The 25,204-nt window shown below is 35.6% G+C and overlaps 1 protein-coding gene and 1 long non-coding RNA gene across 5 annotated transcripts in view; one reads left to right on the top strand and one right to left on the bottom strand.

Moving 5' to 3' along the window:
* LOC111507244 (Ig-like and fibronectin type-III domain-containing protein 2) overlaps positions 1–25,204 on the top strand; it is a 507,957-nt gene that overhangs the window by 180,022 nt on the left and 302,731 nt on the right. The window lies entirely within an intron of this gene.
* Positions 14,388–24,045, bottom strand: LOC141483859 (uncharacterized). The gene is made up of 2 exons (XR_012466329.1): positions 23,808–24,045; positions 14,388–14,676 (listed from the first exon to the last, which is right to left on the bottom strand). It is a non-coding gene; the product is annotated as an uncharacterized lncRNA (long non-coding RNA).

The following is a 25,204-nucleotide window of genomic DNA, read 5'->3' as shown; positions in this document are numbered from 1 at the left end:
AGGCTGGTTTTCGACCGCAGTAGGTCAGACGCAATCTTGCTGAAGTGCCCATCAGTAAGTTGAGGACCTCTCCGGAGAAGCGGGGGTGGATGAACAAGATGGGATGTTCTGCACACATTACCCGTGTGGGGAAGATTTCAACTCAGTGCACTTAGCCCGGAAGGGGGAATGGGGAGGTGATCCCCATTCCCCAGGATTAGGCAGATTGGGACACTCGCGGAGACCTGGGAAGTAGGTAGATTAAGAATCCGGTGTCAAGTCACAAAATTTCTGAACCGTATCACTACCTGAGAACTAGGAAGATTGAGAGCTTAGTGTAGTCATACTTCTTCGAAAATGGCTTGATTGAACCCTGGCTTTAGGTTGCTGACAGCGAAAACCTTTTCGAACACATCTAAGTTAGCTTGTGACACCAAAGTTAGCTTGGGTGTCACTCTAATGAGTGGTTCCACTTATATTTTGCTTGCGTTTACGCAGTTATATCTATCAAGTACTTTCTTTGATCCTTAAAATTTTGTCTTCAATCGAGGACCGCCTGCCGGTACTAATGACGCCCAACAGGCTGAAACAGCTGTTTACCGGTGGTTCTTGAGTTGTCAACTTCGGATTGATCAGAATGATACTCATCTTCATCTTTTGATTTTTATTAAATTATTTCATGAAAAAATGTACAGGAAAATGGATTGAGGAGGTTTCTCAGTCAAAAATCGAAATGAAAAACTTTGCTTTACTTTGCCAAGCTTCCGCTTCTGATGAAGAGCTTTTTCAGGGCAGTGAAAAACAATGAATTGAATACGTGAATCGATAAAAAGAAGTGAAACATGTGTAGAAACTTTTTTGTTTTTTCGAAACAGTTTTTTGTAATGCAACATTTAGGTGAAATAGTAAAAAAATGATAAGTTACAGAAAGAAAGGACGTAAAAATTGCCTCTATAGATCATCAAATATTCATTTACATTTTTCCTTGAAGTCTAGAGGCGATATCATGAGTTCATAAAAATTAACACAACTACTTCGCAGGGAAGCATATTCATATTTCCAAGAAAATAAATGAATAGGAAATACTCACGATGGCATACAAATATTTGATAATGTGTAGTAACAAAGTTTCTTGAACAATATCAATATGATATTCATAAAATTTTCCATTACAAAAACTGAGAACTGGATATGTGACCCAATAAATTATATGAGAGTGATGAGTTTCATAACCATGAATAGTTTATTTCACTTGTATCAATCTATTGTGAAAGTTTCAGCTGACTCGGGTTTCATTCTGCTTTATTTTATGCTTAATAAATGTTCTGACCGCTCTCTCCAATTCTCAATTCCAGTTCTGTCTATACTTCAATACATTATACCTGAACGAGTTGAAAATATTCTATAGAGCATGGAATGAAATTAATTCGGAGGAAATTGCAGTTAAACTCACTTTTTTCAACCTGGAAAATCAGAAATACTTGACTTTTGACTTTTCCTGGTTTCATTTGAATTACTTGATTTCACATTATTCTTAAAACTGGTGAACTCCTGAATCTTCTGCAAGAAGGGTCATCAAGAAAAACCTCTGTTATCAAAATATCAACGATTCAGTTTATGCTGCCTTTCACATATCAAAGACGAGAGAGCCCAAGAAGATGAACTTGCTGACTGAAAAATGTATGCGATTCAGCGTTTTCTCGTTTTTCGCATTTAGGATCCCGTTGAGATCGCCGAGTGGTTTTGAAATGAGTGATGGACTGGGAATAATGAAAGTCTTAAAATGTATGCCAGGATTTCAAATTGATCGCGACAACAAAATTGAAAGAATGTGTAAATCATTTTTTGAGTAAAAAATTCGTTCAGCTTTCTATCTTACCATCATCAAACAGAAACGCGGGAAACTCCAGAAGAAAGAGATATAGAAAATAGCTACAGTTTTCCATATTTTTTGTTTTATGATGATTGATGTTGGTAGAAAGCCAAAACTAATATCTCCTGAAAATATCCCCTTTTCAATTAGAAGTACATACTTCAAATCAGGTTGTTTCAAAAGTTTTGTTCATCTTTATTAGTAGACTTCAAACTGAAATCTCAGTGAATACTCATTCAATAAGCGCCATTTAAGGGCTTGTACACAAAACTGCGGAGCGACGCCGCAACGCAAAAATCTGCGAGCTCGCACTACGCATCGCAAGAACTTACGAATTGATTGGGATGAACCCAAAATCTTCTTTGTTTCTTCTGCCTGTATCTCCTAAGCAATAACAAAAGTGCACACTTCTTTTTACGATCCATGTCACCTCCCACATCTAGTACCTGTACACGACCTAGTTTTCAAAATACGTCAAGTACGGTTGACGGTCGTCGAAGGAATGATCACCCTAGGGAGCCATTTGCCGCAAGAATTCGCATCGCAGCAATTCGTGTCGCAACTTTCTGCGTTGCGAATTCGCATCGCGTCTCATCGCAGTTTTGTGTACGTGCCCTAATTCAGTACACTTTTATAAACGTAATACAAGTCGATTGCTTTAGCTGGCATGGAAATTGTGCGATCGATAATCGATAAAGTGGACGAAAACCGTTTTTGCCTGGTTCTGATTGACAGAGCTTCTGCTGGTGAGAAAGTACTGTATCTGTAGAGTAGGGAGGGTGAGTGTAAGCCCACAGCACTTAGGCCACATCTGACTCATTGTACATCCTCCCGAGGAGTTGTCATCCTAGGTCATCGTTCATCCTGTCCTGCCCAGGAAGGTGGACAGGTCAGTGGGATACATCTCTTTCATATCGGCAGGTGTAGGCCAAGACTCGAAGAAAACACACTCTTTTATTGACGATAACTCCGGGCACTCGCACAGGACATGCCTGACAGTCTCATCTTCCTGTTCACATATCCTGCATAGATGTGTGTCCACCAGCCATATTTATGGATGTGTGTCCTTAATTGAAAGTGGTCTGTCAGAAATACTACTGTTAAGCGTAGATTTTTCCTGGTCATCGCCAGCTTCAGCTTACCAGGATCACCCAAGGTGATTACCCAAGGTGATCCTGGCAACATTGCATCCTTTGATTCCATCCCATCTTTTTAGGGATTGAGCATGTGTGTAACATTTGGCTTGTTCCGCAATTGTCGAAGTCATCAGGCTGTAGGTGCCTCTGGGTTTGAAATTCTCATTCCAGCTGCTTCCTTGGCTAACGAGTCGGTAATGAGATTACCTTTACCCCTATCGCGAACTCTAATCTACCTCAGTATATTTTTATCTACCAAGGCTTTGGCTAAATCTTGGTGACACTCTGGTACTAGCCCTGAGGTTACATTTTGCCTGTACAAGGCTAATAGGGCTTGTTTGCTATATCAGTGCAGATTGTTATGTTTTTGCCAGTAATTCCTTCCTTGGTTATTTTTTTTGTGGCGATTGAGATACCAGCCAATTCTATTTGGAACACGCGGGTATTTTTTCCCATTCCCCACTTAATCCTTAGGCTTAGTGATCTAGAGTACACTCCACATCCTGAGCCTTCTTTGGTTTTTGAGCCGTCTATATATATGCGTATTGCATTTGTAGCATCTGTCTCTGTGTTCTGTTCTATTTGTATTTTGTAGGGTTCATTAAACACAAACCTTGGTTCATTCGCATCTCTGGTTGTCTGCAGCAGAGGTTGCGCAGTAAGCGCTTCCCGCCATAGGCCCAGCCTCAATTGACCCATTCCTACTTCAAGGTTTACACTAGCCGTGCGCAATATGGTGAGAAAGTTATCGAAATGCTTGAAACGATAGTAGTCGGTTGCCGAGAGGTCTGGAAAGTATGGTGGATGAGACAGAACTTCGATGCTCAATTCGTTTGATGTTTGCAAGGTGATTTGTTGAACGTGCAAAGGGGCGTTGTCGTGGAGTCAGATCGGACCTCTTATGTTGACCAGTGTTGGCTACTGCTGGTCCAATGTCGATACATTTCGTAGATTTCCTCATGACAGTACTCTGCTGTGATGGTTTGGCCAGGTTGCAGAAAGTTATAGTGAATCACACCAGCTGCTGACCACCATAGAGTAACAATTGTGTTGTATTTTGTTGGGTTTTGGCTTAACCAGGAATCGCCCTTCAAGTTTAAAGTAGGATACCCCTGTTTTCTGGCAAGCGTAATAAGAATCTCCATGTGCCTGTTTGGAGAAAAATAATTTTCCCAGAAAAATCATTCCTCTGTGTTTAAGTATGTGCACTAAATCAATAATTCATGCTTCTACTACGTGAGCTGAAAGTTTCGGGCCTAACATATAGGTGGCGCTAGTGTTATTATGCTTTTTGAGTTAGTACTAACCTTCATAATATTTTACTAATAAGTTTGTGACTTATTGTGCTAAGAGTGAGTGAGTTAGCTGACATTGTAAAGAACATGTTGGCTTTATATTGAATGAAAATTTGACTATGAGAAAGCTCTGTTTAAAGTGGGTGCCACGCGAGCTCACTGTTGACTAGAAACAAGAATATCTTGATGATTTTGAGCAGTGTTTGGCCATGTTTGAACAGAACAAACCAGAATTTTTGTATCGATATGTGACAATGGATAAAATATGGATTCATCTCTACACTCCGGAATCAAAATGATCGTCATCTGAGTAGAGAGCAACTGGAGAACCACAACAATCGGCTGGAAAGGTTATGACCTCAGTGTTCTGAGATGTGCGTGGTGTTATATTCATCGACTATCTTGAGAAGGGAAATATAATCAACGGCGAATATTTTATAGAGTTATTGGAGCTTTTGAAGGCCTAAATTGCAAAGAAATGACCACATATGACAAGGAAAAAAAAAGTTTCATCAAGACAACAAATCGTGTCACACTCCAATCAAAACAATGGATAAACTACAATAATTGAATTTCGGATTGCTTCTACAATCAATCAATCAATCAAACATTTATTGAATCAGTTTTCATTTACAATCACATTGGGCGAACATCATAATAAAATACTGGCTGATAAAACAAGTCAAACTATTATAAAAAATCAAATACAAAGCATAACTTAAATGAAAATAAAATTACTTAGCTACAATCAAATTATGATTCAAGGGGAAACTCATCCACAGAGTAGTATGCTTTCTGCAATGGAAAAACTTCGAGCTGCCTTTTGAAGACATTGATGTTTGAACACTTAATGTCATCTCTAAGCTTATTATATAGTTTTATCCCACAGCACATGAGGTGATTCTTCGATAACGTCAATCCACTATAAGGCTGATAAAGTTGAGGATTATTTCTGGTGAAATGTTCATGGATTTGCTCATTTCTAGGAATAATTTAAATATTATTTCTTTCATACATATATATAAATATATATATATATATATATATATATATATATATATATATATATATATATATATATATATATATATATATATATATATATATATATATATATATATGATGTGTTGTTCTTCCGGGTGTTCATCCGTTGGGTACTATTCGATAGTCGACGTTTCGCCATCATCTCTCATCTCAGATGGCATTATCAAGACGAGTTACTGCTTCGCTTCGAGAGGTGTAACTGATGTTAGGTTCTTCTTGTGGTGTTTTTATATGGTTTCGCTTGCGTAAGTTGTACGGATTTGTTACCTGTTTTCCTACCTGACGGTTGTTGATGGCTTTTGGTAGTTCTCCTACCTGTTTTTCTACCTGAGGGTTGTGAATGTCTTCTGGCGGTTCTCCTACCTGCGATGGTTCATTATCAATTTGTGGTTGTCTTTGGTGGTTGTTTTTAATTATTGATTTCCAAATCCTTGGGATGTTTAGTGAGTCATCCCTTTTGTTGATGAGGCCTTGCTTTTCGATTTCGATTGCTTCCCTGATTTGTCGAATTCTTGGGTTTTGCACCTGTGCTATCTGTTTCGTGGACTCAAAATTAATCTTGTGACCTGTTTGTAGATGGTGTTGAAAGAGGGCAGAGGAGGTTTGTTTTGTTCTTATCGAGTTTTTGTGCTCCTGGGTTCTGGCAGATATACGTCTGTTGGTCTGACCGATATATTGTTGTCCACAGTCCTCGCATGTGATGCTATATACTCCTTGGTTTTCTAGGGAGATTCTCTCTTTCGGTCTGGGCAGCCAACTGGATATCGTTTTGCATGGTTGCATGATTTTGGATAGGTATTTCTCTAGATTTTGTGTCGGTGAGTTGATGGCACTCACTATTGGTCTTAGTGGAACGTCCGTCTTGTGAATTTTTGGAAGGCCATACAACTTCGGGCATTTGCTGGATTTTTCCCGAGGTATGGTTTTCTGCTCGATTTCCCGACCTAGCTTGAAAGACTGGATTTTGGCCTTTGTGGTTTTCTCTAAATATGTCGTCGGGTCTCTGGCTGATGGTTTATAAGAACCGTCTTGGAGGATGTTCATCATCTTTTTTTGATAGTCCGTGGTATTCATGACTACTGTCGCATTGCCTTTGTCTGCCGGTGTTATTATGATGTTCTTGTTATTTTTCAAGTTCTGAAGGGCATCTCTTTCTTTCCTTGGTAAGTTGGATTTGGGTGGTTTTTGTGTTTTTAGGACATGTGCAACTTCATGTCGTATATTCTCTGCGGTCTCTGGTGGCATGTCTTGTAACGTGGCTTCCAAACTGGAGATTATTTCCTCATTTGGGACTGTTTTTGGTGTGATAGCAAAATTGAAACCTCTACTGAGTACGTGTGTTTCGTCGTCGGTGAGAGTGTGATCTGAAATGTTATACACTACCGTTTTGGTTTCGGAAGTCGTGTTGGACTTGGTGGTGTGTCCGAGATGCTCAAACTTTTTCTTAAGTTTTTCTGTTTTTGTTTGTGTGTTTGTCTCTGTTCTCCAGGCGGTGATTTTGTCAATTTCGGTCCAGATGTAAGGGTGCAGAGTCTGGCTCAGTTGTATATGTAGTTGATATGTTTCCTTCTCTGTAGCTGCTAAAATTTTTACCTGAACAACATCCATCCCCGCATCCAGTTCACTACCGAAAGAGAGAAGAACAGGCAGCTACCTTTCCTAGACCTACTCATAACACGAAAACCAACTGGCAACTTGGGTTATACAGTTTAACGAAAACCCACACACACCAACCGCTACCTACAAGCAGCATCACACCACCACCCTACCCAGCTACAATCCGTAGCCAACACGTTGATATCCCGCAGTTTCCGCCTAACAGAACCAACAAACAGGGCAACAGAATTGGAGGAGACAACAACGGCTCTGCGACAAAATGGTTACGGACCAAAGATCATTCAAAAGGCCATCGACAAACAAAGAAGAACCAAAAAAACATCCCCTAGATCAAGAGAAGACTCTCCACACGACAGACAATCTGTGACACTACCTTATATCAAAGGTGTGACCGACAAAATCGGGAGAATACTAAGACGTAAAAACATTCGGACAACCTACAAACCACACAAAACGATATCCAGTTGGCTGCCCAGACCGAAAGAGAGAATCTCCCTAGAAAACCAAGGAGTATATAGCATCACATGCGAGGACTGTGGACAACAATATATCGGTCAGACCAACAGACGTATATCTGCCAGAACCCAGGAGCACAAAAACTCGATAAGAACAAAACAAACCTCCTCTGCCCTCTTTCAACACCATCTACAAACAGGTCACAAGATTAATTTTGAGTCCACGAAACAGATAGCACAGGTGCAAAACCCAAGAATTCGACAAATCAGGGAAGCAATCGAAATCGAAAAGCAAGGCCTCATCAACAAAAGGGATGACTCACTAAACATCCCAAGGATTTGGAAATCAATAATTAAAAACAACCACCAAAGACAACCACAAATTGATAATGAACCATCGCAGGTAGGAGAACCGCCAGAAGACATTCACAACCCTCAGGTAGAAAAACAGGTAGGAGAACTACCAAAAGCCATCAACAACCGTCAGGTAGGAAAACAGGTAACAAATCCATACAACTTACGCAAGCGAAACCATATAAAAACACCACAAGAAGAACCTAACATCAGTTACACCTCTCGAAGCGAAGCAGTAACTCGTCTTGATATTGCCATCTGAGATGATGGCGAAACGTCGACTATCGAATAGTACCCAACGGATGAACACCCGGAAGAACAGCACATCATATTCTACCATCCGTGAAAACCTACATTGTAATATATATATATATATATATATATATATATATATATATATATATATATATATATAATATATATATATATATATATATATATATATATATATATATATATATATATATATATATATATATATATATATATATATATATATATATATATATATATATATATATATATATATATATATATATATATATATATATATATATATATATATATATATATCAGAGGAAATACCATAGGAAATACCATCAAACTCAGAATTTGCTTCTCACTAAAACATCTCATATGAGTTTCTTGGTTATGGTCAACCTGATCATCCTACCTACATCAACCTACATCCACTCTATTCGTCAGATTTGGCTACCAGAGGCTACTGGCTGTTCGTAGAAATCAGATGTATTTGAATGTTATAGTGACGCTGGAATGATTATATAGCTCTTTATGGAGATTACGTTGATGAATGAAGCCAATTCTGAACAAAAAATGCATGTTTTTTCTTAGGCCCGGGACTTTTCAACCCGGGTGTTATGTCACTAGAACCACGAGCTCTTTGTTTCTTCAATGATACCTTTTTCAGCAAACTATCCATTTTAGAAGACTTCGAAGAAACGAGAATTGAAACTTTTTATGTTTTCAACCACTTTTATTTGTAACTAACGTTACTACAGTTTCGTCCTATAAGGATATTTTCAAGCTAATACAATAAATGTATCTAGATCTTCAATTTGTTTCTAACTGTACTTACTCCCTTGTATAACTGCGGCATAATAATATTCAGCTGAAAATAAATTCACATTGAAAATGTATAAACTCACTTACCGAACTCAAACAATTGTTCATGCATCTCTCCCACCAAGCGATTGCCTGGAGTGTTTGAAGTCCACTAGATACTCGTTAGGACTTCAAGAGGATTGCTCCAAATTCTTGGGGCTCTTGTTGAATACTCTTCGTGAGCACAAAAATAGCAGAATCAATACTCCTGACCGCTCTGGATTGAATGATTCCGTACAGTCTATCTCGTCTTGTGTTTCTAGACCATCTGCTGGAAAAATCCTCACTTGTTTACTTTGTAGTAAATGTTCCAGAGGTAGCAAAAACGGAAGTATTTTTCTGGAACTTGGAGCCTATGGTAACACCCTATATTTTGTCTTATGAAAAAGAAAGAAGACATTGGCAGATCAAGATCGTCAGACGATGTAGTGCTTCAGGTTTTTCCGGGTTTTCTCGCAGCTGAAAAAGCAAATGCGTCGGTGGAATCAATGAAGTCGCCTTGAAGCACCAATCAATTTCTGTTGTTGCAAAGCTTATTGTTGAATCATCTGAAAATTGGACGTTCAACGGGTGATGATCAACTGTATTGCCAAACATGCGCCAAACTGACTGACTATTATGAAAAACAAGTATAGCTGAGGCACCAGTCAATCTAATAATAACACTGATGATCTTCAAACATGACTCAACCTCTGACGGAAGCACCAAACTCTTACAAAAGTTCGAAATGGATGAACACTTCAATTTAGCAGACCACTATCATGATCTCCATGCAGTCATTGATCACTGTGGTTTTGGCATTGAATCTGGTCATTATTACGCATTGGTCAAAGACGAAACAAACTGGTTTATGTTTGACGATAGTCGTGTCACTGAATATCCTGGTGATATCTTGAATTCATTGAAGCCTCTGGAGACACCCTACAGTTCATTCTATGAAAAAGTGGACACTGGCAGACCAAGATCGTCAGACAATGTGGTGCCGCAGGTTTTTCCGGGTTTTCCTGCAGCTGAAAAAGCAAATACGCCACTCGAATCAATGAAGTCGCTCCGGAGCGCCAATAATTTTTTGTTGTTTCATAATTTCATGATTTGTATTACTTCCTTCTTCAATATAATTGATGATATATTGATCTGTTCCTACAATTTTTCAAAGCAATTATATATTCTCTGAGGATTGATTTCAAATGGGGCTGAGTAAGCTATCGTGGAATACTCCAAGTATCAAAACTTGTCGGAATCCACTTCATTGAATGTCGAGTATTACTGAACTTTCGTTACTTATTTCATATTCCTATTCTTTTTCTCTCGAGAGCTGCTTCGTGAATCCCCATCCGCAATCTAATCTCTTTCCGCAGATGGCCTCAATCTGGATATTTACAACTTTCATAAAACTCTCAGGTCTCCATTCCTGACTGTGATATCACTTCAGAAGTTTCACAATCGCAAGTTCACGAAAGAAAAGAATCATTTACAAATTTTCTTTTCATGGAATTTCAATTCAACTTTTTTTAATTGAAATACAGTAGAAACTTCATTAACAGAAGTTTTTATCAGAGGTATTGACAAAGTTTTCAAATTAATTTCTTGACAATCGAGTTCAAGCCTTTCATCCGAACAAATGATTGACTGAAATTGAAAATTTTTCTTAAGAAAATATGCATCTCAGAATTTCCATGTAGCAGAAAAAAATCATTAGCCTAATGTATATGCTCAAGAAAAATGGAAGACAAATTGTTCATATTTGTCCAATAAACACCAAATATTCAATAATGCTTTGTTTTGGCAAGCAAGAAGAATCATATGTGAAGTGATGAGTGGTGAGTATTCACCAAAAAAGCGAGCACGAGCGAACAAGAGTGAACGAGCATTTTGCATCAGTAATCAATAATGAGCGAACACGAGCAAACATACACGAATGCTCATGCTCGCTCGTGCTCGCTTTTTTGGTGAATACCCACATTTATATCCAACTCTGCAGACCGCCCAAAATGTTGAACTAGATTTTATTATGAATCACTATGCTATGTGTATCAAATCTGGATATGTATCAGTTTTAATACCCACTTCACATTCTGCTAAACCCACATCAATATCTAAACAAAAGTTACAAAAATATACAAGAGTGACAGGAAAGAGCAGAAATAGAAATTTGAAAAAGCAAAAAAGAATGCTCACAAAATTATAATCACAATGCTAAAATTCGAAAGAAGAGAAATGAATGAAGGAAAAATAAGAACAATTCTTATTACCTAAATTGAGTAGGTAAATGATTGTAATCCAAATGATATCATGAAAGTTGGTGTAGAATAAATCACATTGAAAAAGAATAATTGACATTCATACATATGGCATATATTAGAGAATTTAGCATTACATTATTTCTTGCATTGACAGATCTAAAAATGAACTGAGATCGTGAAACAGGCCGTAGTCCGAAAAGGTATAAACCTCCTTCTTCTGACTATAAGTTATACTTTTACTTTCCTCTGCACTGAGTTTCAATCTATTACTGATGAACCAAGCATCAAGATTGAAGATTTACAGAATTACACCTACGTCCTTGATTACAGAAAATAACTTTGAGTCATTAGCAAAACATAACCGCTCACAATCTGAATTTTCACATGAATGATTAAACAATTGTCAAAACGAAAGAGGACTCAGGTTGGAGACCTGAGGCACACCAGAAGTATCTAGCATTTGTACTCAGTAGTGTCGAAGGCAGTGATAATTGAGATAACTGCGATCATTAGATGTTGTTTCAAAATGTTTTTCTAATTTTCATTTAATATTACTGTATTTTTTCTCAACACCAAGCCGTTGTTTTAACACCTCAACACGTGTTCAGATCACCAAGTGATGATCTTCAAGAGGAAGTTTGATCTTCCTTCAGAAGATGATCACTTGGTGATCGCAAACCGTTATGACACGCGTTACGATCACCAAGTGAACATCTTTAAAATGAAGTTCAATCTTCCTTTCGAAGATGATCAGTTGGTGATCCCAAACCGTTATTTTACACCTCCACATGTGTTTCGATCACCAAGTGATCATCTTCAGAAGGAAGTTCAACCTTTCTTCCGAAGATGATCACTTGGTGATCGCAAACTATTATTTTGATACCCCGACACGTGTTTTGATCACCAAGTGATCACCTTCGAAAGAAAGTTTAATATTCGTCTTGAAGATGATCATTTGGTGATCTCAAACCGTTATTTCAACACCACGACACGTGTTTCGATCACCAAGTGAACATCTTCAAGAGGAAGTTCAATCTTCCGCTTGTAGATGATCACTTGGTGATATAAACACCTGTCTAGGTGTTGAAATAATGCTTTGGTGTTGGAAAAAACTCCAGTAATACTCATGACTACACCAAAAGTTCCAAACAGTGCATCACAAGTTTTCAAGTTTCAATGTTTGTTATTTTTTGTGAGTTAAATTTCATGCCAAATAATGTTGTTATTCGCTGTGCCCTGGTACCATATCCACTTCAACTGTGGTCATGGGCAAAGTGGATAGTCAACCACTGTTGTAAACTCGACTTGTAACTAATAAATACATTGATACTAATGGCAAATGCTATACTATAAGTATACTGTGAGTTCATTGTCCATCAACCTACACTGTAGGTTAATGGACTGAAATCTATCAGAAAACAACTACTGCTTTGGCTCATACCACAAAGGGCATTTTGGATTATATCCGACAGGTGCACGATTCTTCACTGAAGTTATTCCTGCATATGTTGTTGGCGATACAATTGCCGCAATATATTTTCAATTATTGGAACACACTGGCAGACCGGTTTCGAGCTATTTGGCATCTCGTTAGTGTAAGGTAGTGGCCATCATCAACAAAAGGTCCATGATATTCGACAATTAAAATTTGAATTCCTTCCATTGTATCATTCCTCGAAGTAAGCTGAAGGGAACAATAAACAACATGTTTGTCATCGCGCCACCTGGTAAACGAGGTACTAACTAACCGCATATCCAAAATTCGCCAAATTTCTCGTATAAGGAAAGGAAACTTTTCACATATAGTCAGTGGGCATACTTGTAGACTGGCTGTGAACCAAATGATCGGAACAATAATTGATAATCGATTCCAGCAGTGGTATCGCCAACAGCATATGCAGGAATAACTTCAGTGAAGAATCCTGCACTGACACCTGTCGGATATAATCCAACGCCCTTCGTGGTATTAGCCAGAGTAGTAAATATTTTCTTATAGGTGCCAGTCCATTTTACAGTGTAGGCCTGAACGATATGTTTCTTCAGATGATTTGATTTATACCCAGTCTTCAAGTAGGCCCAATCTTCTCATCTGTTTAAAATTTCTGCACGCCACTGCAAGAGACAGATTGAGGCAAAAACGTCAGTCATCTCTGAGAATTCAATGCCTGCTATTTTGGAATTATAGTATAAACGACAATAATTAAAAACTGCTCAAGGTGTTCACTCTGCCCAGGTTCCCCTAGAAACAATATTCTATATTGAATTGTGTTTTTGTAGTGACTGACGATGACTGTTGAAGTTGATGGTTTTTATTTATCGACCGACTTTTCAATCAAAATTCAACATAGGGAGTGATGGAATTGAATCAAATGAAATCATATTGACGAAACACAAAAGTAATGATGATTATTCACTATAGAAAGAGGCGTTTTTCGCTGTAAAGCCCTGTTTTGGTTGCCTAGACTTCGCATCTTCAATCGTTTTACTGGTTTGAAAGAAATAATCGCTTTGCATCTGTGACAGCTACTTTCCCATATTTTGAAGCAAATACAAATCGTTCAAGTTGAAATGGAGTTCAGAGATTGAATTTTTTTCCTTTACTTAATACAAGGCTTCTTGAGAAACTGGAAAAAATTGGCATGCGGGGTAAGCCGCATGATCTATTGAAATCGTATCTCTCAAACCGCAAGCAAGTAGTCGATATTGATGGTGCAGTAAGTACACAAAGGACGATTACCTACGGGATTCCCCAAGGCACGGTCTTAGGCCCTCTTCTGTTCACCATCTATATAGACAGCCTATTGAAAATGATCTCTGAAGGAACTATTCTGAGCTTTGCAGATGACACAGCAGTATTTTATAGTGACGATACATGGCAACAACTGAAAGCGAAGGCGGAAAAAGATTTCAATAATATTAATAAATGGTTTTTATACAATAAACTTACTTTGAATGCGGAAAAGACCAAATACTTACCCTTCACCTCCTATACTAACAATTTGCCGAATATGGGGCCATTGAATATAAACCAGAATATATCAATTCCAGAAGCCAGCTCCATTAAATACCTCGGTATAAAAATTGACCGACATTTGAAATGGGATTTACATATATCGTATCTCACAAATAAACTTCGAGGATTCATATCAAGATTCAAACTCTTGAAAAAATGCCTTGATATCACCCATTTGACAACTGTGTATTATAGTTTAGTTCAGTCCCAACTTTCATACGGCATAATAGGATGGGGAGGAGTAAATGACACACACTTAAATTGCCTCAATATTGTACAAAGAAAAATTCTTAAAATTATCTTGGGCAAAGGAAGGATGTATCCAAGCGATAATTTATACAAAGAAAGTGGCATTTTCGATGTTAGACAACTCTATTGCCAAAAAATGTTGCAGAAAATATATAAAAATGAAATTAAAATAACACGCTCGGATCACCCATACAATACTAGGAGACAAAAACATAGTGTTGTGGTTCCGAAATGTAACAAAACAGTGGGACAGAGACACTGCAGCTATCTGGGTCCAAAAACTTGGGATTTACTACCTGAAACCATAAAAACTAGTCAAAACTACATTAAGTTCAAGAAACAAGTAAAAAATTGACTAAATAGTTATGACAGAGATATATTCCAAAAAATTATTTTACTGTAAAAAGTGCAAAAATTCAAACCTGTTATAATTTATAAGCTTTAACAAATTGTTTGTCATATTCAAAAAACAATGACATATATCTCTAATAAGAATCTAGATGTGACTTTTTACCGACTGTGATATTTATCTCATGTGATACCTTGCATAAAACTGTTAACCATCTATTGGTGATATTTAGATAATTTATAATGTGATATATGTATATTATGTTTCACTGAGATTTCAAACCGATCGTGTTATTCACTTGATCTGGATGCGACGCTTTTACCGACTCGACTGTGATATTTATATCATGTAATATCTTGCATGAAACTGACAACCAATCATTATGTTATTTTAAATATTGTCTTATGTGTTACATGAATTTTTTTTTTGTCATTTTGTTGAATCTTTTCTAGAGGCTATATCACGCACAAGGAGCAATCTTGCGATTGTTTCTTCAGTGATGCCATTGTTTATTTATGCATCTCTCAAGCACTACTGATATATTCAATATTGTAATTTTTTGATAAATAAACATTATTATTATTATTATATCATTATTGAATTCATCAGGTATCATATTCATGTTCTTATTCAACAACACAAGGTAATATTCTCAGTGACATTTCAGGGTGTAATATAATTATATCATAGTCTAATACCCTGTGAAGAAGGAATCGATTGCGAAAATATATCTTTCAGTTACAGCTTCTTGCGGTTTATATTTCCTGTCGTTTTATTGGACTTTTTGTGCAATTTCGCAAGTAAAATTGGCAGGGAAAGCGTGAAATTGAAAACACCTTCGAGAAAATTTATATTCCTATACTTTATTTCATTTTTAGAGGTGAATTGTTTGAGGTTGAGTGATTTATGATTTGAAGAATGTCTGATGAAACGCAAATAATTTTCAAATTGATAATACTGAAGACGAACAAGGTTGAATTCGAGGAACAACATTTTACGCAACGTGAAGAACGACCGGAAAATTCCAAAGACCCCTACGGATTTTCTTTTGAATGATGCAACTAATTTTCCTTTATTTTCGATATTTCAATATTAACATAAAAAGTATTTGAAACTTCATGACTTCTATTTATTATATGCGAGCGCTTTCGATAGCTGGCTGTACTATCATCTTCTTGGCTGTACTCAAATTGAACGTTTTATTTTCTCGTTTGTTCTTTTATGCGGTAAGAATGCCTTAGTGCAGGTACTGTACGTAAATTTCACATTGAATCTACATTAAGAAACAAATCGATCAGTGAAGTGATGAAATATCCTGAACGTGGCTACAAATTTTTTCCTTCTCCAAACAAATTATATTCTGAGTTCCTAAACTGACGAAAACACCCGAAAAACTTTCAATATCCATTTCAATGACCGCCATTCACATCGACGATGGCTCAAATTTCCGTATAACCTTTCAAGTTTCCTAATGGGCCTTTCATCTCAAACGCAAAGAACATGAAAGAAATATCATTTCATCGCCACCACTTTATTAAAATACTTCTAAAGTAAATGTAGAGACGTGCAAATCTTCTAATGAAAATTCTTCAACTCTCAACGAGGTTTCAAATTCCCCCGATGTTACGACGTCCCATAATCATTCTTTTCCTTATCTCCCGCGTATTTCAGATAATAAACGAGTTCTTTAATTGTACAGGAGAGGATTCGAGTTTATCCTGTTGAATGATTTCGTTTGGATAAAGGTTTAAAACATGATTAAAGTTAGTTCAAAATTCCCATCAGCTACCGCATGGGTAACATGTACCTTGGATCACAAATATACAGTTCATATTCCAATTTTATTCCTATCGAAAGTTAATTTTTATGAACCGAAAAAGTTTTTCAAGTTTTAGTTAGGGAAGCTATAGACTATGCTGTAGACGACCACTCTCGATATAGAAGCCCCCTGACACTCTGACGACTAAGGCCCTCATGTCCCCCGTTAACGGACGGATAGATTTTTCATCTATCCCGCCCCAGCCAAGTAGGGGAACCCCGTGAAGGGCGATACTGATGTCTGAGGACTTCATACCGCCAACATCCCCTTAGTCATGAACCCATTTGTCCTTCTTCGACAAAAATCAGCTAAAAGGGTAAGGGAGCTGGTCTCCAACCTGAACGAAATGAATATGTTGGTCGAGTTTTTCAAGTTTTCGGCAAATGAATTAAGATGATTGAAAATATTTTTTTTAAATAATAACTTCTCCCGGGAGGGTAAACCACTTCTTTACCTAACGCGTAACGGCACCAGTTTGTCTGGCTTACCTTTCTTTCACGCATACGTCAACGGAAGGCAGGCTCCTCGTCTCTCGTCGGGCATACGATCAGTTTTTGGTGCATTAGAAGTACTATGATGATACTAATTTTGTGTATAATAATAATAAATGTCTTTATTGTTTACAACTAATAAGGTACAACAGTTGATGAACAGTATGGACAAAAATATGAATAAGTTGAAAACAAAAAGCGAAGTTCAATTTTTATAACGATGAATCGTTATTAATTGCTCTTCCACCTAACCCCAAAAATTCGCTGCGGTGTTATAAGAGCATTATTATGAAATAATACGTTCTACTGTAATTAAGGTATGGTATGATGCGGTTAATAATAAAATAGATCACTGACTTTCAAATAAATATCTTTAAATCCAATTTGATATCGCTGAAGCCCACTGTTTTTAATTAATTCAAGAATATTATTATAGATTGCGCAAACTTGATAACTGAAACTGCGTCTGAAAAGTTCAAGTCAAAAACTAGAAGGTGTTGATGAACCTTCATTTCTAACATTGAGGTTGTGAACATCTGTCCGATGAGTAATTTTTCTATGAAGATATGTTGGGGTTTTGGTCAGTATGACTTTATGGAAGAGTACTGCAGAACGAAGAACTCTTCTATTACTCATATTCAACCAGCCAACAGTTTTAAGTTGTGTGAAATTCTTTGACGTCTCCTTATGCCATAGATAGATCAACCTCAAGCAAGAATTTTGAACTTTTTGAATTTTCGATTTATATTGACTAGTTAAACATAGACCAAAGAACACATCTGCATAATTTAAATTTGAAAGGACTGTTGCCTCACATAATATTGTCCTCAACCCCAATGAAAAGAAATGTCTTTGACCGTATATAATCCTCAACATGAAATATGCACGTTGTGTGAGTATATTCACATGTCTTTCAAATCTGAGATCGGCATCTAGGAGAAATCTCAGACTTTTTGCTTCTTGAACAGTTATGAGAAAAGTTTCATTCATACTAACATCAAAATCATTAAGTACAGTACTGCGATTGATTTTGGAGCTGAAAACAATGACATTAAATTTACTATCATTTATAATCAGACAGTGGTTTGAGGCTGCCCCTGTGAAAGCTTTGAGATCTTCATTTATTCGACAACAAGCAGTATCAGAGATTTGTGGAGGAAAGCTATAATAAAGTTGAGTGTCATCAGCATATAGGTGTATTTTGCAGTACTAATAACTCTTGACTAAATTCGACGTATATATGGCAAATAGCAGTGGTCCCAAAATAGACCCTTGAGGAACACTACTTTCTGGAAGCTTTGAGTTGCCCTGTATATTGGAAATACTGAAAAAAACACTTAAAACTATCCCACCTAACCTAGTGCTTCAATTTTTTTTTGCAAAAAACAGGAATAGGTTATTATAATGGTTAAAACCCGTCGTTTAGCCTTTATAATCGATGAAAGAAACTTTTTAGCCAAAACATCCCGACAGATAATATTTATCCAAACTGTATGTGAGAAATCCTTTATTTATACAAGCACTTTTGTAGAAACCTACAGCTTTAAAAGTAGTCCGACTCTGCTGCAATACCATCACTCCCAGAACTAAGTGTTTCTCAAAAGTTTTATAGGGGTAGCATAGTAGCTAAAATACGTTGAAATGCTTGCTAGTGATACCAATTTATTTTATAGAACGACGCCATTTTAAATAATAGCGATCCGGGATACTGAAATTAGATGAGTTGGAAATATGAAATACCGTACATATAGTTATATTTACAGCTGAAAAATACATTAATATTATAACATTATAATATTTAGAATAAAGTGAGTTAAGTTTGTGACTAACAAATTAATACTTCGACAGAGTGAATTTTTGTATAATCAATAATTTTACTGAAAACATTTATGAGTGAGTGGCGCGCTTAAATTTTGCTAATAATGAGCTATATATTTGTCAATAAAATTTCATTTGCAATGAAAATATCAATCTTCGAAACACAAACAATGTCTTTAACAGTTTATGAGTGCAAAAGTGGTGACATATGGTGACATATGAATTATATTTTCCTAGTGTCCAATACAAAATTACTTCTTGCGTCTTCAAGAAAACATTTTTAACACTTTTTCATTTTATTGTTATCGTTTTCGGCTGTATTATATTTTATAACGCCTACTTGGAACTACTTAAAAACTCTAATAAAACTGTCTTCGGATTATTTTATAGGTATCGCTTAAATATGTTGCAAAGGTGCAGTAAGGCAAGTCTTAACTAAATAACTTTTTAAGAGTGTTAATACAAATTTTATAGTAACTGCCAAAATGTTAATAAAACTGTTTTGTAGTGTTTGTAAAAGGTCTTACAAAATATTGATAATAACTATAATGTTTTATAAAACGGTGCCAATTTCCTATTTATAGCAGTTTTATAAACACATTAAAAACATTTCAGGGAGAAATGTAGTTTTATAATTTGTTTCTCCAGAACGTTTCCGCAACTATTATAAAATACGGAATTGCTAGTTGGGTTATATTTGCTGGATTTTTGTCCGAACTATATTCTCCACTGTCAACAATATGATATGGAGTTCACCCGCTGTGAAGTCCCAACACTGAGTCAATCTCAAACTCATTTTCGTGTGGAACCAAGGACTGTTGATTAACTGAACATGAACAAAGGCATGATTATTGTAATGGAGTGAAGTTTGCTGCTTGTTTGTTTAGGATCAATTTGGATCAAATTAGATGACTCGGCAGATCCCAAATGGAGTGTTTGTATTGCTGTTTTCCACTTTGTTATAATAATGTTCATTACCGACAGACGTTTACATATATGACCGACTGGAAGGTAGAATCCTCCGAAATCCTTCATCCCAACGGGATAATAAGCCGGTCTGAAATTTGAATTTCATCAAACCGCCGCGATGTAAAGAGGGTCAGAGTCTTTCTATGTTGACACTTGGCATAAAATATCGAGCCTAATTTTCATAGGGAGCATTTTCATGTAATTTATGGATTAAATTATCTGAGGACATTTATGCGGGCTGGTGTGATAATTCCCGCTTTTTTCTTCTTCAATACCAAGTGTGCTGGTCCGAAATGAAATTGATAAAATGTGTGCTGAAAGAAAAGATATTTTTTGTTCCATTATTCACCCCAAAACACTTTCACTGGATTTCTTCTCCTCGATGAATGTTTCGGGTAGTTGATGACATTGAAAAGATGAAACTGATACCTTCATAGGAAGGATTGAAAAAATCACAAGTATTTGAAGATGTCGGTCATACTTTTGAGAGTGTAATTGAAAATATTTGGCTAGGATCTCATTACTAATAAATATAGTTTTGAAAAAATAAAAATACACGCTTTTAAATAGAAATACAAAAAAATGACACAAAGCGCCCACGCTTTTGTCACAATAATACTAGTATTTTTCGATCGTTATTATTTCAAGCTTATTTAAAAAAAAATTAACTTTTTAGTTCGATGTTCTGTAAAAGCGTGTTTTTTAGTTTTTTAAAACTATAATCATTTTTAACTATTCAGTTCAATGTTCTTTAAAATCGTGTTTTTTAGTTTTTTCAAACTATATTTATTTTTAAGTTTTTAGTTTGATGTTCTATGAAAGCATGTTTTTCAGTTTTTAAACTATATTTATTTTTTACTTTTATGTTTCATATGCTATATAAGCGTGTTTTTCAGTTTTTTAAACTATATTTATTATTTTGATTTTTTTTTTAACAACCTATCAAGGTGAAGCTAATATAAATCGTGTGGAAAATGATTCACTCTCATGACATTGATGCTTCAAGTCGGTTCGATGATATTACACACATTATATATTAATTTAAAAACTGATGTAATAGATCTAGATGTAATAATCTCATCTTAAACTTGAATAAAACCTTATGCATCAATTTCAAATGCAGAGAAAGTCACGATAACATAACTATTGATGTTGTATCAACTAGTACCAATTCAAAATTTCTAGGGACCTATCTAGATCAGTGTTTAACATGGAGTGACCAACTGCAGCATGTTTGCAAGAAATTAAGGTCTGGATTTTATGCAATTTTAAAACTGAAGTCTACGGTGAATCAGATAGCTCTTATTGATACCTACTATGCATTAATTTACTCCCACTTGGCATATAATGTTATTTCATGGGAGGATTTCGAAAGCGAAATATCCGTCTCATTTTCAATATAAAAAATAGAAACAGCTGTAAAGCCGCTTTTTCAAAGTACAATATTTTAACATTTCCCTGTATTCATTTATATAAATCGTAAATGTAAAAAACCCATGAGATATTTTTTGTTAAGAATGAAACAGGCTATCGGAAATAGATTTTCAAATGGTAAACAAAAAATAAAACAAAAAGTTACATTGGAAATAAATTTTAGGGGTTGCGTTTTCCACCCCTTACAACCATGGGGTAAACCAAATAAATTACTGGCTCAGTGTCTTTTTGGTAGTACAAAACATCAGGTCAATTTCAATATTGTAACTTTTTCAGTGCTTGTGAAAAAAAATTGTTATACAAATTTAATGTACCCCCTTTAAGGGGCTGTATTTTAATAAGGGATGCTCCAATGAAGTTTCTTTATATGAAAGATTCTATCTTGTTTTCGATGAGGAATCACCTTTTCGAATGTTTTACACTTATTCAGGTACACCCTTTATATTCTACTTTGTTAAAATCTGTTCATCATGGAACATCTGATAATGCAAAACAATTGATCTATTCGAAAAAAATGGTGACAAGATCCGGGGGTGTGATAGGAAAAGTTAGATCAAATGTGAATATGTCAAAATGTGCCCCCCTGTAAACTAGTGTTAAATTGTTTTTTTATTTTTCCTGAAAGTCATCGTTACAAAATTCATTCAGGGTGGCTCGTTTTCAACTCAAATAATTTGTAGCTCCCGAACCATAGGTTTTAGACCATATGTTTTATACTTTGTTAAAATCTGCTCATCATGGGGGAAGTAACATCAAATGTGAATATGTCAAAATGTGTCTTCCTGTATACTATTGTTGACGTGTTTTTTTTTATTTTTCCTGCAAATCATTGTACCAAAAGCTATTCAGGATAGCTCGTTTTAAATGGAATGCACTGTATATATGTTAAGATGGCAAAGGAATATTTTATGAACAATGGTTGGCAGTGGTCGAATGCTGAAAGATCTGCAATGATTCCTAATTCTTCTTTTTTTGCAATCGAGAAACATTTATTGCAGAACTGCATTCATTCTATAAAATAATAAAAATAAATAATAAATATGGGATGATATATTTTTATATAGTTGTTTGTTATGACTGGCCAATTTAACGAGCCGTCTAGTTAGATTCCCAAAAAATTCACAGAACTTCCAGTTCGTATATTATTATGACTGGAGACGATAATGGTTTGGATTTTCATTCTACTTGGTTCAGGTTTATTGCTAGTGTACTGAATTTCAGCTTCATTTTCAATTAGTTTGATAGTGTTTCGAAGACTATCAATAGTATAACGTAATGATAATTTTGTGATGACAAAAGAACATATTGGTTCCATTGTTTAATTTGATCATGATCATGATGCCACAGCTGATATTTTATAAAAATTCATTTGTGAATTCAAACCTATGAAACTGAAAACTTGTTATTTTTGACCAGATATTGGGAGAACAGGCATATAGTTAACAGGCTCAAAGTACATTCTGTGAATATATAATTTTTCATTTGATAACAATATACATTAAAACAATTTATTTCTGTTCTATGCTGTAATGTGCTTCATAATTTGCAGAAGCTACTACATTTTTATTTCATTTTTCGACAATAACTTCAATTTATTATTTTTGTGTATCTATTTTTTCTGTAGAGAATGAAATTTTTGAAAAATCAATCTTCAACTTGTGATTCAATGTTCGTGTGGAAATAGTTGTTTCAGATGGGATTCTTTTTCTTCCGATTTGTATATTAAATAAACTTCTATGCATGTTCTACATATCTTCATGAACATTCTCTATTGTATATATTTTTTTCTTTCTCTATATGAAACTTTTGACAATATCGAAGAGAATTTCAAATATTTATAGAATATATTCTACAGTTACTTTCATATTTGAGGACTTAGCGATAGTGTAATTGAATATAAAAGTTGATACCTGAAATGATTGATAAATGTTTAGATCTCACTTCTACGTAACCCATCTCAGGTTGGCAGTTCCATGATATCCATGATATCTACTCAACAGTCTCCACAATATGAAATTTTCTCAAGAGACGTTCCACTATAAAATATTTTTTTCAGTTTCATACCAGATATAAGCTCGTAAATTTCAATCAAGTATCCGGTTATATTTATAATACATTTTGAGGCTCAAAATATCATAACTGGAAATTGAAATTTAGTTAGATTTACACAAAGAGATAACCGAACCAGTAAGCCCTAATCTAATAAGAAAAATGAAAAATATATCTGGAAAAATGTCACGTTCCCAGAACGTGCTACGGCTTAATTAGAAAATGCCGAAGGCATGAATGGGATATCCATTAAATCTGGAGATTGAACAACCTTATTTCAGGTACGGGCATGTTTGGGGATTTTTAATCATTCGAATGTATACAATCTCTACGGTTTTCCTGAATTCAATTTTTTTATAAAGAATATATGGTATCACTTCTTTAATTGAAAATCTCCTTCTGAGAATATATTATCTTCAAGATTATTGATACACTTATCCGTTTCTTGCTGAGAACCAATAACAATATTCATATTGATGAAACAATTTTCATACTGACCCTTCACTTGACGAAAATCAATAACACCATCCATGATGATGAGAAAAAATTTCACACTGATAATTTCGACTGAGGAAGCTACTATCCAGCGAAACGCATTCCGAGTTATCAGGATACAAATTTGTTTCATTATGGATATTTCTTTCTTGTTTTCTCATCTTATTTCGACTAAACTTTTTCATTTATTTTTCCTTTGTTTTTTTATTAAAAAAATCCGCATAAACAGCGATTCAGTGGCGTTACTTCTGATATTCAAGTGGCGTTGAACATGAATAAAAGTAACGGTTGAAAAATGGAATTAAGAGTTTTCTTCAAGACTGTTATTTATTAGAAAAAGAAAGTCGACTAAAAGATTTATTCATATGACTGTTATTGATAAAATGTGAATAAATTTCTGAATTACTTTTCAATTCTTGAGGAATTCCATATCGTTTACTATTTATTGAAGTCTAGCCGTCGTATTGAGGTAGTATCATAGTTTCTGATATCTTTAAGGTATTTGCAATCAATTCAAAGTTTTGTCTTTTTATATTTTTTCAATGCCTTATCTCAGATTCGTTCGATTTCTGTAATATTATATGGAAGCCAAGGTGCAGGTGGTTTGGTAGTCCTAATAACGCGGACAGGAGCAAGAATATCAAAGGAAGCTATTATGTTTTTGTTAATATAAGTCGATACATATGATCAGAAATGCCCTGAACAATAACATCGAATAATGTACTATCGTAGAGTAACTCAAAGAAAAAGTTGGTGCACCTCTCAGGTTCAGATATTCCGTAATTGTCATCATATTCATCTGTTATGAAAATAGTGCTCATTCCTATACGTCACTAGTGCGACTTAGCGAATCTTCCCCTCTAGCACACAACGATATATTTTGTTCATGTTTCCATACTTTTGACAGTCGAATGAAATGAAATTGAAATCAATCATCTTTTACATTGACTGTAGATATACTTGCAAATATATTTCACATATCCTCAGGATCATTCTGAAATGTTGGTTAGAGGATTCAAAAACCACACTCCAACATGGTACTTCAACATGTTTCGCTATACAACACCATCTTTTGCCGTCACAATACCTATTGGAGAAATTTTGAAATTCGAGAACCTACTTTGAGAAGATTCTGTCATCTGCTAAAATCTGTTTTTTCGTTAAGCAGCTGTCGCCTCCCTACGAATGACAATTTCAGAAGTCGAAATTTATGGGAGCTCAGGACTAACGAGGTTTTCGCGAATAACGTGTGATTTCTAACACGGGTTAGAAGATAGGAAGTGAAAATCGATTGTCCGGCCTTGCGGTTTGAACCACCGGTCCAAACAGCGGTCGATTGAGTGTGTCGAGCAAACCACCCACATCAACCCACCAAGCTACCGGAAAAAAAGGTCTCACTT

This window comes from Leptinotarsa decemlineata, unplaced genomic scaffold, assembly GCF_025532065.1.
Source record: "Leptinotarsa decemlineata unplaced genomic scaffold, Ldec_3_MD MMD2_tig00004307_RagTag_RagTag, whole genome shotgun sequence".
NCBI classification, from domain to species: domain Eukaryota; kingdom Metazoa; phylum Arthropoda; class Insecta; order Coleoptera; family Chrysomelidae; genus Leptinotarsa; species Leptinotarsa decemlineata.
This window is presented reverse-complemented; position numbering and strand designations above follow the sequence as displayed.